The sequence below is a fragment of the Phalacrocorax aristotelis genome, chromosome Z (assembly GCF_949628215.1).
Source record: "Phalacrocorax aristotelis chromosome Z, bGulAri2.1, whole genome shotgun sequence".
NCBI classification, from domain to species: Eukaryota; Metazoa; Chordata; class Aves; order Suliformes; family Phalacrocoracidae; genus Phalacrocorax; species Phalacrocorax aristotelis.
The window spans coordinates 32,988,156-33,002,611 of NC_134311.1; positions in this window are offsets into that span (position 1 = coordinate 32,988,156).

The window sequence follows — 14,456 nt, forward strand, 5'->3', positions numbered from 1 at the left end:
AGCAAGCCTGAAGGTCTGCACTGCCCATATTCATGAGTCCTGGTGAGGAAGAGCTGAGGAGGGAGAAGCTGAAACACGAGGCAGGAGGGCTTTGGGTGTCCCAGAGTCACAACTGCCAAGGTAAAGTCTTGACCCATGACAGGACATTCTTAGGGTTCATGTGTCCCAGAAGATAAAGAACCAAAGGCCTATAGGATCCAGCAGGGCTTTGGTCAACCAGGCATCTTTCTGTGCCTGAAAAAAAGTGTGTGTCCTTATTTGCAAGAGCATATGGGGTAGATGGGGAATGGATTTTCAATCACAGGGCAGGGAAGATCAGGGGTGGTTCGTAACATGAACAGGGAAACTAAGTGACTGTAGATGTGCACAGCTCCTCTACCATGCTAATGCAGTTGACAAGAACACCAATCTGAATCCTGTTCTGATATTGTCCGAGGTATGGGTTATTTTAGGGTGTTTTCTTCTGTTTTACCCATTGGGGCTACAGGGAAGACAAAACAATAAACAGCGTAACATGAACAGCTGTGTAAGAACAGAGGATTCACCCACAGTGTAAACTGATAAGTACAAATAGGCCTTATTATAAGCTTTGATAAGCATCTTTATTCCTTGACCTTAATCCAAATGTCACAAGTCTCAGTTTCATCTAATGATTTCCCTAAAGGCTGATCTAGAAGGACATGCTCCCTGTGGACATATGAATCCTTTGCTTGATCCATCTGCTATGGCTACAAACATCATAGTAAGTCAAAGGGAAATTACTTCACAGTAACAGTACCTCAAGTTTTTATTAGAGATACAAATTTGAATTTGTTCCTCACTTATTGTCTAAGGAGTTCATTAAATGTCACTTGCTTCTGTGTTCAGCCATGTGGGGAAGAGGTCTGGTGCTTTCCAGGAGATAGCTCAGGGACACTTCTTGGGTTGGAGTACTCTCAAGATGTCAGACCTTGAGTGTTCACCAAAACAAATGTAAAGCTGAAACACCCAGCTACAAGCACAGTTGTATCTTCGAACAGAACTACACTTCACTGTTTTTAAGTAATAGTTTGACCCTGTATAGACAGTAACTCTCTGTTTCTAGACAGGCAAACTCTACCACAAACTGTTCGCAAAAACAGCATTTCAGTTACCCAAAATATGAAGAAAAAATCTACTGGCAAAGCCATCCTCTGTTTAAGGAAAGGGACTAAATTCATATTGTAAAGAACAATATATGTTACTCTCCTATAAATAAATCTATGAAATGTTAGTGGAATGGCAGGAATCAAGTTTTGGGGATTTTTCGCAGACACTGGGAAAGGGGTATTAGAAGATTAAAAGAGGAGTGGCATGCAGCATGAACAATGACATGGCTCAGTGAAAAAAGTTTTGTTCCATCTTATTAGAAAACTGAATTTTATTCTCATTTTTTCAAAAGTGACCTTGTGTAATATTTCAGCTTTGCCCATCTTGCAGATACGACAAGTTGTTGGCTTCTTCAGTCAGCTATATGAGGTCTGAGAAACCTAGGGACCAAACAGCAGTACTAAATATGCTCAGCTGGCAAGACAAATTGAGTCCATGATATCCTGGTCAGGCAGACCTTTCTCCAGAGCAAAGCGTACTGTATCTACTGTGATAAAATGTAGCATAGTTGATTTGGCAGGGTTTCTTTTCCAGAAAAATGCTGTAAAAACATTCTGCATGTAATATTCCTGTCTTGCCCTATGTTTGAAGTTGAAGAGTTGCAGTGGACTGGACTCTATAGCCACTGCTCTTCCTTGATACATGGTGGGAGCTTGTAACGGTGGGCTCCCACTGCAGAAGCCTGAGCCCCAGCTTGCATTGTGACCTCAGGTATAAGGCAACTCCTGCATGTGCATGTCTGCACACATGCCTGTTTTTGCAAGAAAAAATATCTTGGAATATAAAGCAATAGCTCTGTGTTCGGGGTCAGATGAAATGTGAGTGTGCACCCATGTACACACATGTGCATACAGGCACAAAACAGCAAGGGGCAATGGCAATGCATATTAAGATAATTGCTGTTCTTTAGGGGATGTTTCCCCTTTGCCCTGTCTGCCATGCGCAGATGCTCCAGGGTTGTGTGAGCTCTTTCGCAGCTCTGAATCCAAACCCAGTTCCTCTCAGTGCAAAGTAAGGTCCTTCCCTGGCATTGTTTCCGGTAGGTCACAGTATTCAAGGCTGTGCCAGGAGAAGGTTCACAGGGCGAGCCTGGCACAAGGAACCCCCTAGCAGCACCCGAGGGGTACTGCCCCTGTGTAGAACTTGCAGGGGGGTTGTCACTGTCACAGTCACGCTCCTGCTTTCCCTCCAACACCCGTGCTGAGGGTCTCAGTGCTCTCCCCGACCCAGTTGCTTTAAATGAAAAAACACAGCTCTAAATCTTAGCTGAAGACTGCAAGATTGCACAAGCAGGGGGAAGTAATATAACTGAGGTTATGGCAGGAGCTGGAAATAGTATGGGGTTCACAGGGCTGTAAATCTCCAGGAGAGTCGGAATTTAAAATAATACAATACTGAGGGAACGCAGAATCCGATGTAGCTACTTCTCATTTCTATTGATCTGAAAGAGGAACTTTACTTTATCTCAATTACAGTGTACCTGATGGTTTAACTGTCCTTTCTAAGACCTGTGCCTAAAACTGGAAATAACCCATCTGCTCAGTAGCTTCTTTTGTTAACTCTAAAACTGGTGGAATTAGGGGGAAAAATAGATTAAAATTAACACATTTATTTAACTGAATGTTTGTTTCCATGCACCAAGTAAGAAGTAATCATCATGGAAATTTGCAGAAAGTGTTTTTGTTGCCGCATATTTTATATTTTACTGAAGAAGATAATTTTTTTTTGTAGTGGCTACCTTCCACATAGATTTCTTTCAAATTTCTTTTGAAACTACTAGAGTAGTCATGGGACCTGTTGAAAGCTGTTGTAATTTTGATTGATAACAATAACTTTTAACAATCTTATGAAGAAATCCAACTCTTAGTCTGCTTTAAAGGTAACTATTTGGTATACACCACCATTAAAAAGGAAAGGAATTCCTTTCAGAACTACAAAAGACATCGTAACTAACAGATGGGATGGCGGGTAGGAAAATAGGTGGCAATCTAAAGAAGTAATTGACCACATAGGGACTGTCTCTAAGTCAGTTCAAACCAGAAACATTTCAGGTGCATAGTATTAATTTAATTTAGATGTAGTATGATTTCAGCTGAGGCTGATTATTCCTAAACATAGTCTGAGGTTTTACAGCTTATGGTAAAGATCTTTGTCTTGCTTTGTTTTTAATCCTATGAATACTTTTTTTCATAACTTGATGTGGTTTACTATTTAATCACGTTCAGATTAGACTTAAATTAAATATATATCTGAGATGTAACTTGAAATGTTGGAAGAAATATCTTGTAAAAGTGCTCATAACTATGTGCTTTTCATACCAAGTAGGGGATGTTGTGTTCCAGTTTTTCCCACTGTCTTTTTTCCACACTAAACGCGTGTCTCCTCAGTGTATTCTTCTGTTCCCAGATCAGTTAGGTGATCATTTCGGTACAAATTACTGAGGAAGCATTTCAGATTATACACTGTTTATACTGAGAGAACTGGGATTAAAGAATTTGTTTCTTTATGAAGTGAAGGTATTTCATGCTGTCTTTGCTTCCTCCTTGTTCCTTTAATATATTCCTCACCCTTGCTCTCCATTAGGTATTTCTCAGAGGAGAACCACAGCATTCACAAATGCATTTCCTCTACTTGAAATACTGTTCTCTGAAGGCAGACTAAAAGACACAGTTTACATATTTATAAATAGATAATTTTATAAACTCAGTCTGGACATGTTTAAAAGCATGCAGTGGTAAAAGTGTGAAGATTTTGTTGTTCACTAACTTGCAAACCCAAACATTTCCAAACGAAAGGGTGTACGGAAGCATGATCTTTGGTTCTCAGCACAAATTTGCTGCTGACTTTGCTGCGGCCTGCACTTTTGCATCCTAAAAACCATAAGCACTGGCTTTTCATCAACATTTTGCAATGTCTTTGCTTATAATTAGTGAATATTTTTGTAATTTCTTTACCTATTATGTTTTCCAGGTACCTGATGTAAGCAGTTAAATTCTTAACAGTCTGCTCTTGGTGTCTGTTAAAGCTGCTTTTGTGGAAACAGCTACCCCACATTAAAAGAAGCAAATCCACCCAAACCAATGCAGAATTCACTTCTGAAACAGGCAGAATGTTCTAAGTGCAGGCCTGCTTTTAGCTCTGGGACACCTGGCAAAAGTCACAACAGGGAACGATGCGAGTCCTCCTTACCTGCCTCAACCTCAAGCCAGCCATTTTGGCTGACTCTGTGTTGGAGGTGCTAAGGCGCTGACCTGGTGCTAGAGGAGGTCAAGGGACTGGTATCCCTTATGAGGCAGAAGCCTCATGCTGAAAGCTGGTGCTGAACTGCTGAAGGTGGTAGTCTTCTAAACCGCCCCAAGTAGACTCAAAACTATGGGCCTAGTTAGGCTATTTTTCCTAACCGTGTTTGTCTGAGGAATGGGGTTGATTCTGGACTGAGCACCCACTTCTGTCACTGGCACCGTCTGGGACCCTGTATAAGTTATTTATGTTTCTCTCGTCGTTTCTCCTGTAAACAACTAAACTGCTGGTACTTCATACAGGTATTGTGAGGGGAAACTCACAAGGTACAAGGGAATTCGTGCTGCAGACAAGCTTAGCAGCCTGATGATAGATTATGCTTCTTGCTAGACATGGCATGAAGGCATTACAAAAAGGCATCTTTTGCTCCCCAGAAAACTGTTGTATTCACTGGCTGTGGAGTTCTTGGGCTTGGTGCAGGCTATCTGACTATAGACACACTGTGCGCAGATGTAGCACTGCTGTAGGGGACATCGGTCTGAAATGAGTAGGTGCTTCTTATAATGACAAATAGTCTTGAGGCCTGAACCAAAAAGCCCATTGAAGTGACTGGGAAAAACTCTTCAGCTTCAAAGGGTTTTGGATTAAGGCCATAAGAAATGTTCATCTTGTTGTTTTAGATAAACACTCCCCAACTTGTAATCACGGTGTTATTAAAGCATAGTTTAAAAATTTGTTTTTCTTTAATAGCTTCTGTAACACAGAGCGAACATTGTATTCTTTTCTAAATAACTCAAAAAGCCCGTGATTTTCTTCTTTTTTTTTTTTTTTTAACATGGCAGTGTGACATTATAACACCTTAAATTGTACTGTGCATACCCAAAAGTATTCATGGTACATACTGAAATATCTTGTAATTGTTTTGTTCACTAGCCTATGCCCTTGGGAAAAATATTTGAGAAAATAACATGCATGAAAACCTCTTTTTTTTACTTTGTGGCTTTGCTTGGAAATCAGCGTACATATTTGCAGTAATCTGCTTTTAATAAGTGGCAGTTAATATACCTATTTTGTTCATGTATTTTTAAGAGTGCTAACATATGAGAGGCTTTTGTGGTGTGGAGGATGGAGAGTTGGGATCTTGGCCCTTTGGAAGGGGTCTACCTCCAGCCCAAGGTGCAGATCTGACAGGGGATGCCTGAGCGAGGGAGAGAGTGGGATCAGAGCAAGATTTTCCTCTGCCCAATGGCAGCATTTACTGAAAAGAGTCAATATTGCAGTGGGAGTCTGAGGCCCAGGGAGCTTGGGGACAAGGCTGGGGCCACGTCTCAGCTGAGTCCCCGCTGGCCAGGCTGATCCCTTCCCTGCTGGCCCCGGGTTCTGGGGTTTTTCTTCCCTCTTCCAACAGTTTGATACTTGGGGTCTGTCCCAGGGCACTGAGCACATCAAGGCCACTGTGTCAACTCTGTGTGGCTCTAGGGAAGGCAGTGGTGGATGCTAACAACTGCCCAGGACCACAGCAAGGTGTCATGTGGGGTGGGGGTACAGCCCCCATCTTGAAGGCTGGTGAGATTTCTCCTGGCCCTCTCCAGAAAAATCACCAACAATAAGAAGGTATTCATCTTCCTCTTGCCAGTGGTCTTCTCTGTCAGCAAGTTAATGAAAACAGGCTTTCAAGCAGGGCTGTTGGTGCTTCCTCTCTCCAAGATGGAAGGGCAGCCCTGCAGGCCTCCTCCCACTGCTCCAGCACTTATGATTCTGGATGGTCCCTGAAAATGGGGAGAAGCACCATAGTGCAGGGAGAAGAAGCTTTTTGGAGTCCCAAAAGGCATTTTGTGCAAGGTTTTGGGTTTGCTGATTTTTTATAAAAATCTATTTACATGTTCTTCATGTGGGTTTAATACACTAGGTTTATTAGATTAGTCCTTAAGGCAGCAATTTGGTAATGTAACTTCCACCTTTACCTAGTTGCTCTGCTTTCACTTGCAGTTTTTCAAGGCACTCTTATCAGTGTGTGTTCTTGTGTACATACTTTCACCTAGTATTTCTCCCTGAGTGATTTTTCTGTGAATATTGTGTTGAAAGTCACTAATCTATACCTTTGCTAAACGTTGCAATGTCATGTCAAAATAATGAAGGTGAAAAATTTTCCTAAGGAAGTCCTTAGTTTGCATTGTTCTGAGGAAATGCTATACCTGATCCTTCAAGAGTTTTTCACAGAAATTCCACTAACGCCAGAATAATTTTAAACTTGACCTTCGAGTGAATTGCACATACTTTAGATTCTTATTTGTTCAGATTCCTGCTGTACACACATGCAAGTGCATACCTTTGTACTCTCACAGAGGCTGAGCAGACTATTGAATGAATACGTACTTGCAAAACTGGCCAGTATTTCCCAATGTTTTGGAAGCTGTATTAAACAAACTGAACCTCCTTCTCTCTTAATACAGTCAAATGCAATGCTGTTTTGGCAAAGGGTGCACTTTCAGCAGTTTTAAAAAGGGATTTAAAAAATAATGCTTTTAAAAATTTATTTAAAAGTAAAGCAATGTCCCAGGAAAAAGTTCAAGGAAAAGAGAGCGAGCAGTAAGTCCCACTGCTTCAGGGATGGAATCCAGCGAGCTACTGGCAAAGAATTTTTTGTGTTTTGGGAAGCAGGGTGACATGTCACCTGGCATTATAAATTTTCACAAATGAAGGAAATTGTAAATTATTAAATTGGTCTTTTGCTTTTACATATTATAACCTCTCTTTCCAGTGTAGTTTTCTACACTGATGTTGATTAGAAGGTACAGATTCACCCACCTCATTCAAGAACAAACCTCTACAAAATTTTTCTTTTCCATTGCATTGTTTTGCTAATACCATGGTCCCATCCCCACAAGGAGATCCCAGCCCCATTTGAAAGAGTATGGGAGAAGCAACTGTGAACCAAACTGATAAACTCTGCCATACCTGTGCTGGTTTTGCTGAACTTGAGGAGAGATGCCATATCACCAGTTCTTTGGAATGAAACTTGACTGTTACAGGGTTTTGAGTTTCTGGTCGATCTAGATATAATTTTAAAATCTTCCACTTTTGAAAGCTGACTTTCCTTTAGAATAGAACATAGTAGAGAGAAACTAGGCTGATTTGCTTTATTGCAATTCAAGTCCCAGCTAGAAGTGAAAAGCAAATAAAAAAGTCAGTGTAAAAATGGCTTGCTTTTGGTCTCTGACCTTGGTCTGTTCTATGTCTTGACTTTCACTTAGTTGAAAAAAATGGTGGTGGTGGTGAGGATTTGAACAGCTGTGCTTTAAAATAGGTCTTCTCTAAGGGTCCGCAATTGTTAAGACATCTTACATTTCAGGCCTACAGATGTCCAGGCTGTAAAAAAGGCTCATTAGGTAACAGAAGTAAGATTTTTAGTTTATGCTAAACAGGAAAAAAGTTGGCATACTGGAAATAAAATAATGCTAAAAGATGTGATAGAAGACTCTTTAGGAGAGTAGGCTTTTCTATTTAATGACTTAACCTTACTGCACCACCTATGTGTAGGCCTCACTTTACAAGAAAACTGATTTGGAAGAAGGAGATTCCTTTTTATGTTTGAGATTTACTCTTTGCTATTATTTTCTGTATAAGCCCAGATCTGGTAAGACTTGTAAGTATATGTTTAACATAAGGCACAAAAATAATTCTTGGGGCTATTGTGACTAATACTGAACACAGACCTCAAAAATGAGACCTGTAATGACAGAGTAAAATGCCATAAGAGTTGTGTTTAAAAAATTCATTTTCTCTATTACCTTCAACTGTTACTGAATATGTGTTACTGAATATTGCTGCCAGTGCAGAAACTATGCCTCATTAAAGGTAATGGCCATGCTGTCTTGGACTTCCCTGCTTATTGTGCCATAGGTGCAGCACAGACCATTGGTCACATAAGCCAACCAGGGGAAAGAGACATGTGCAGTTAGAGACAGCGGCAGCCTCTCTAACATCATTTTGTTTTTATGCTGGAATCACTAGAGGATGTGAACAAGAGGTATTTCAAATTAAGCATAGCTTTGACCTGTGATTTCTGGGTGGCAAGGGTAGGTATTTTGCCTATCAAATAATTACTTCTTTAAATAATTACTTCTGAAATGTGGAGATGCCGCTGAGGGAACAGGGGAAAAGTTTCACTGAAATTATTTTCCATGGAAATAAAGAAGTTTTGAATATTGTTATATGTCTGCAATAGGTAGGTTTTTGCAAGTGTACTTGCAATAGGACACTGTTAAGTAACCGTAGAAACAATGGAAATGTGATTATAGAAATCATAAATCACAGAAGGACTTCTAAGAAATATGCCAGCTCTTTTCACGAGTGTGAGATGGGACATAATCAGATGTTTCATTGTTGTAATTTTGAAATTCAGTTTGCGTATGTGTTTTCATATTATTGAGAACTTATAAACTTGTGCTGTGCTGTGTTCAGTAAAAGGATAAAACCACTGATACAACTGTGTATTGGCATGCATTGATTTACGAATAGGCCCTCAATAAATTTTCTAACAGGCCAAAGATTGTGCATTTTTCTCAGAAGCATGAGTTTATTACCAGTAATCCTGAAACTAGGTACTCTTGTTAAAAAAAAATAAGTTATATGTTGTCAATTAATTTCACAGTCTTAAAAAACAGGCCACTTGAAACCTCTAGGGTTTAAAGAAATGACGGGCACTGAATGAGGCAGATGCTTTTTGGAATATCCCATAGAGTTGTGATAGTCAGACAGATTTGCCCATATGCTTCATTTCACACTTTCTCAAAGGTTTTTATTGATTTGGTTAAAGTGTTGTATGAACACAGCATTGCCAATAGCAGAGTATTAAAATGTGTTACCCTTGATGGCACTGTAGCTACGAGTTTATTTGGAATCCTTTGTTATGCAACAACACATCTTGTGTTGACAACCTTATGGAAAACTAGGTAATTGAGTTGGTCGTTTACTGCCTAGTTTATCTCCTGTAAAATGAAGCTCTGTACTTTGGTAATACATTTATTTGAGCAGTAATTTTGATTTACCAAGGCACCAGTCTTCCAAGCTTCCACCTTTGCACCTTGCCTTTCATGCTAGTGACCGTGCTCCTGTTATTGCAGATGGCACTTCAGTATATGTTCGCCTTTATTCCTACTCCCATAAACTTAATTTGCAGCTATGTATGTATTTTTTAATCCACATATAATCCATTACATTTGATGTTTATTCTGCTGTTTTTCTTGTATGTCCAGTAGAGTTATTTCTAAGGCATTGTTTTTATAATTTACTCTGTTTAAGTAAAAAATTTGTGTTTCTGCAACTTGATGATGAATTTTTTCTTTAGCAACAGAAGACCATTCTGTTAAGCAGTTTCAGTACATATGGCAAGTATAACTAGAAGGTAATGAAATCATAATCCAAAAGAATATACAGAGAAAACAGTAGCTATATGCCTATACACCGAATGTCTCTAGTATTTATTATTTATAAATTGTAGTGCACTTACAGCATTGGCAGATTCACATTTTGGTTTAGATCTGCCTTCTTGCTGAAATTGTGGAACAAGTGGAATATGTGGCTCCTTCTTATATATTCACATCCATTTCAGTTTTAGAAAAGGTCACTCATAATTCTATGTTACTGAAGTACATTTACATCAGAGATAAGTGTGTGGTGCTCCATTTTTCCAACACCATAATTAAATACCACATAAGGACCTCAGTGACACTTAACTGTTGCACAGAAACATTCAGGATTGTCACGAACAGAAACAGTAAAGGTGTGGTGCTTGTCAACTTCCAGAGATTCAAGCTTTAATAAGTACCTGTGTTTATATATTACACCAAACCAATCTTCCAAATAAGTAGATATTGACTCATCACTGTTTACTGCAAGTATAAGTATTTTTCATGCCTACATTCACAAAGCTTTTATTTTTCCCATTTTCCATGACTGGGTCTGGCATTTAAATGAGATAATTCTCTAGGGAAGGACAAATGTAGGAACTTAACAAACTTTCTTTTCTTTTAGGCTCCATTAAGTCAGCGTTTTCCTTCCCTTCTCCCTCTCTCTTTTGAAAAAGCAAGTAAATATTTATTTTGGAGCAAAATAAAGGCAGTCCCTCTACCACACTTCTTTTTTTTTTCTTTTCTTTTTTTTTTTTTCTGGTGTGTAGGGTCAGGGTCAGCTATGTAGCCTTTTTTGGTTTTTGGTCTGGGGTCGTAAAGTACTCATTTTGTAGACCTTTGCCTTGTCAAGTAAACGTAAACCAGCTAAGAAAAACAAACCATTCAAGACTGTACTGTTTGGACTCTGTACATTAGTATTTTGTGCTCTCAGTTATTGACCATGAAATGTCTGCGTATGTGTAGAAAAATAAGCGTGTAGAAGAACAAACTTCCCTCTTCCCTAAACCTTTTTACAATAAGGATACTTTAATGAGTCCACTCCACCCAAGAAAGACCATCGGTTTTGTTATAGAAAGTCTTTGTAAATGATTCTAAGACTTCTGTGAAATTTAGAATAACAGCTGGGTGAAAATTTTAAACTCTTTGCTGAAACCTTATTGAAGTCTAAGCATTAGCTTGCATATTAAATTTAATTCTAGTTAGTACGGCTTTAGGTAATTTTTATTTTGCATTCTCTTTTCTGTTTGTTCAGTAGGTGTGCAGAAAGTAGCATTCCCTTCCACATGGCTAACCTTAGCAAACCTTTTCATTAATAAAACGTTGAAGATCCCTGTAAAAAATGCTCTAATACTGTATTTGCCATTACAGCTTTAAATCTGCACATTGTATATCTGTTTCTTTATAATAACTCTGATGGGGTGAGTGACCTCTGACATTTAAATTGTGATGGCTTCCAACATTTCACTGAAACATTTCATTATTTGAAAAATTTCTGAAAAATTTTTACAAACTTAACCTTTCAGACTTACATGTTCCATTTTTATTCTGTGCTGTATAAAGGTAGCAGATACTAGAAAAAATGGATGAGTAGAGCAGACACAAGCTCCTACAGTGGTCTCCATAGTTTATTGTAGGCCACTGTGGTAAATACATAGTCTTTCTAAATGACCGAGCATTTAGCAGGAGGACTAACACAACAAGCCTCCTACTGGAATTCAAACTCTCTGTATTTTGTTTTCAAATAATTTAAAAATTTATTTGAATGCCAGTCTAAAAAGTTATGTTTTCTTAATTTGTAGTTTTCTGTTTCAGTAGAAATACTCTACATGGCTGTCTCAGCTGAATAGGTTGGATATTCAACCTGTTGCCTTTGTTTACTGTCATTGCACTAAAGACTAGTAAATATCCATATGTTTATAGAAAATTGGCAGCTTTCATATTAGTTTGTTTCTTTTCCTTTCTCATTCCAAAGGATTGGATTTTTCCAGAAGACTAAACTGTGGTTACAAAATGGAGATTCCAATACATACATCATATTTTATCTGACAGTGTCTTTTTTAATTTTGCACATTTTTTTTTCCCAAGAAGCAGAGATTAATGACAGTTTGGAAGTAAGTTTAATGTTTATGGTTTTTTTGTGTTTGGTGTTGTTCTTTTCAATATAAAGATGTCATGGGTTTATGCAGAAAGAGTAACACAAGTTTCTGTTTGCTTTCCTTCCTGCATTACTAGGTTTTCTTGTTCTTAAATGTAATTAGTGAAAGTTCATCTGTGGTATAAGACTGTAGGTCACTGCTCTAGATTTGTAATGTTCTTTTAAATTTTTTAATAATACGAAGCTGAAGCTAATGCATAGGTGTAAAATTTCGCAGGGTTTACAAATTTGTATGCACTTACTATGTATAAGTCTGGTTTTTATGAAACTCTGACATAGGAGTTCCACACAATCAATTTCAATACTCACCTAGTGTTTTCTCATTTTAATTAATTCTGAAATGCATTTTCTGTTTAAATGAAACATTTAGAATCCTGCTTTGATGCGTTAATTTCTTCCAGTGCATATTTTTGAGTGTCATGTAAAGATGATTTATAATGAAGTTCATTTAATGTGATTCATTTCTTAGTAGTCTCAGAGCACTTTATAGTTGGAGAATTATACTTCAAATTAATTTAAAAATTAAACAGTAAAGTAGTGACAATCATCTGCTATTCATCAAGTGTAAAAAGCTCTCATCTAAGAAATCATTTCTAACTGTCTGAGAAAGAATCAGCAAAACACTTTGTAAATATGCATTACTGTCCTATCATTGCATGGACTTATTTTAACATGAATCTTTAACACTGAAGCTGACACCATTTCCACTGCAACAGATAAGGGCATTGTGGACAACGTCATATCCATGGGGGCATAGATGATCATTGCCTCTGCTTCACACACATAGCTTAGATACAAAGGACCAAAGCAAGTTGTAGAAGGACTAGAGAAACTAAAGTCACCCCCATGCCCTCTCAGAGGTGGCACTTGCACACCACCACTGCTTTACGTACAAGGAGATCAAATAGGAGAAACAAAGCACGTCAAGAAGCAGTGCAGGAATGTATTGAAAAGAAAATGCCTGACAGCAAGTAAAAGGGTAGAGAAGAAAAGTTAAGCATCAGCTATACTGTGAAATGTGAGTATGGAAAAATGGAAGATATTCCAATGGCAAAATTAAGTTTGTACAACCTTCCACTTCTGTTCACCTTGCAGAGCCAGCATAGCTGGGAGAGCGAGAGCTACCTCTCTTCCCTTTCTTCCCTATGAATAAGACAGTTTGGCAATTTCCATTTAGGTCTGTATGTGCATTCCCTCTGATGGCATTGGAATTGCACAGTTATTACTAATGACATAATCTGAAAACTGTGGGTCTGTTTACGTGTTATTAACCATCTAATTTGTCTTGCAGAATCATTATTACTGCTGATTATGGACTTCAGTTCTTTGAATATGGCTCCATTAACATAGCCACCAAACTGTCCTATTTGAATATCTCTTCTTTAACATAGCTACCAAATTGTCCTATGACTTGGGTTGACATCCGGAATCTTTATTGACTTCTCTATGACAAGAGTAACTAGATCTAATTTTTAATGCATTGCAGGAACAACAGCATTAGCAGGTCTCACACATAATATTTGGTAGAATTCTGAAACCCCACACCTGGAGGCAGGAAACTGTGTCAGTACTTTGTCCTTCAAAGACAACCTGGAAAAAATTATTCAACAGGACTTTGAAGTCTCAAAAACAAGAAAAAAGTTCCTTTGACTCAACTTCATTTGTTCAAATCTTTCAATTTTCAGTGGTTAGTGTTTTTGCGTGTTGGCAATAGAGAAACCCCAGATCAGTTCAGTTGTATTACCCAATCTCTAAGCTGTCCAAGTCCACAAGGTTGAGAGAATGGATCTGGGGTCTGGAAGTGATGCTAAAGTGGAAGAAGTGTCATAGGGACCCTTAGCATGTATAGATCTTAGGACCAGGTCTGAGGCAAAGCAGGAAAGTAACTTGAGGAGGTAACAAAGATAAAATTTTTTCATCAGTTTATACTACTGCAGTTCAATACTGAGTGAAAGGTTTTGTCCAGAAAACAATGCTATTTGCAGCAGGTATACAGTAGCAGCAAAAAAAAAAATGGGAAAGTGCACATACATGAATTCTTGTTACAAAAGTACATACATTACACCTCATGAAATGAGCATAATGGTTTGTACTTTGTCAGCACTTTAATTTTATAGTCTCATTAATTGTGTGTGACTGCAATGTGACTTCAGGTCTGCTCCTATTAAAAAAAAACATCAACAATAACCACCAATGACAGGTAGAGTTTTGGTAATGATGTGAAGGATGGTACTGGAGCAAATCTTTCCATAGACTTATGAGCAACAGTTTATAAGCTGTGCCCCACATTAAGAAGCAAGATATTATGTAAAACTAGCTCATGGCAGCTCTCACATCAGTGTGACATGGACTAGACCTGTAAGGGGAGATTGTAATTGAACACCTTTCTATTTGCAACCTTGCTATTGAAGTTGCAAAGCCTCTGGAAACAAGGATATGCAGCAAAGATGGTGAGGGCAGCCAGCCAGGAGCTTGTATACAGTCTCCTACAGTACGGCATGGAGAGGACCAGAGTAATA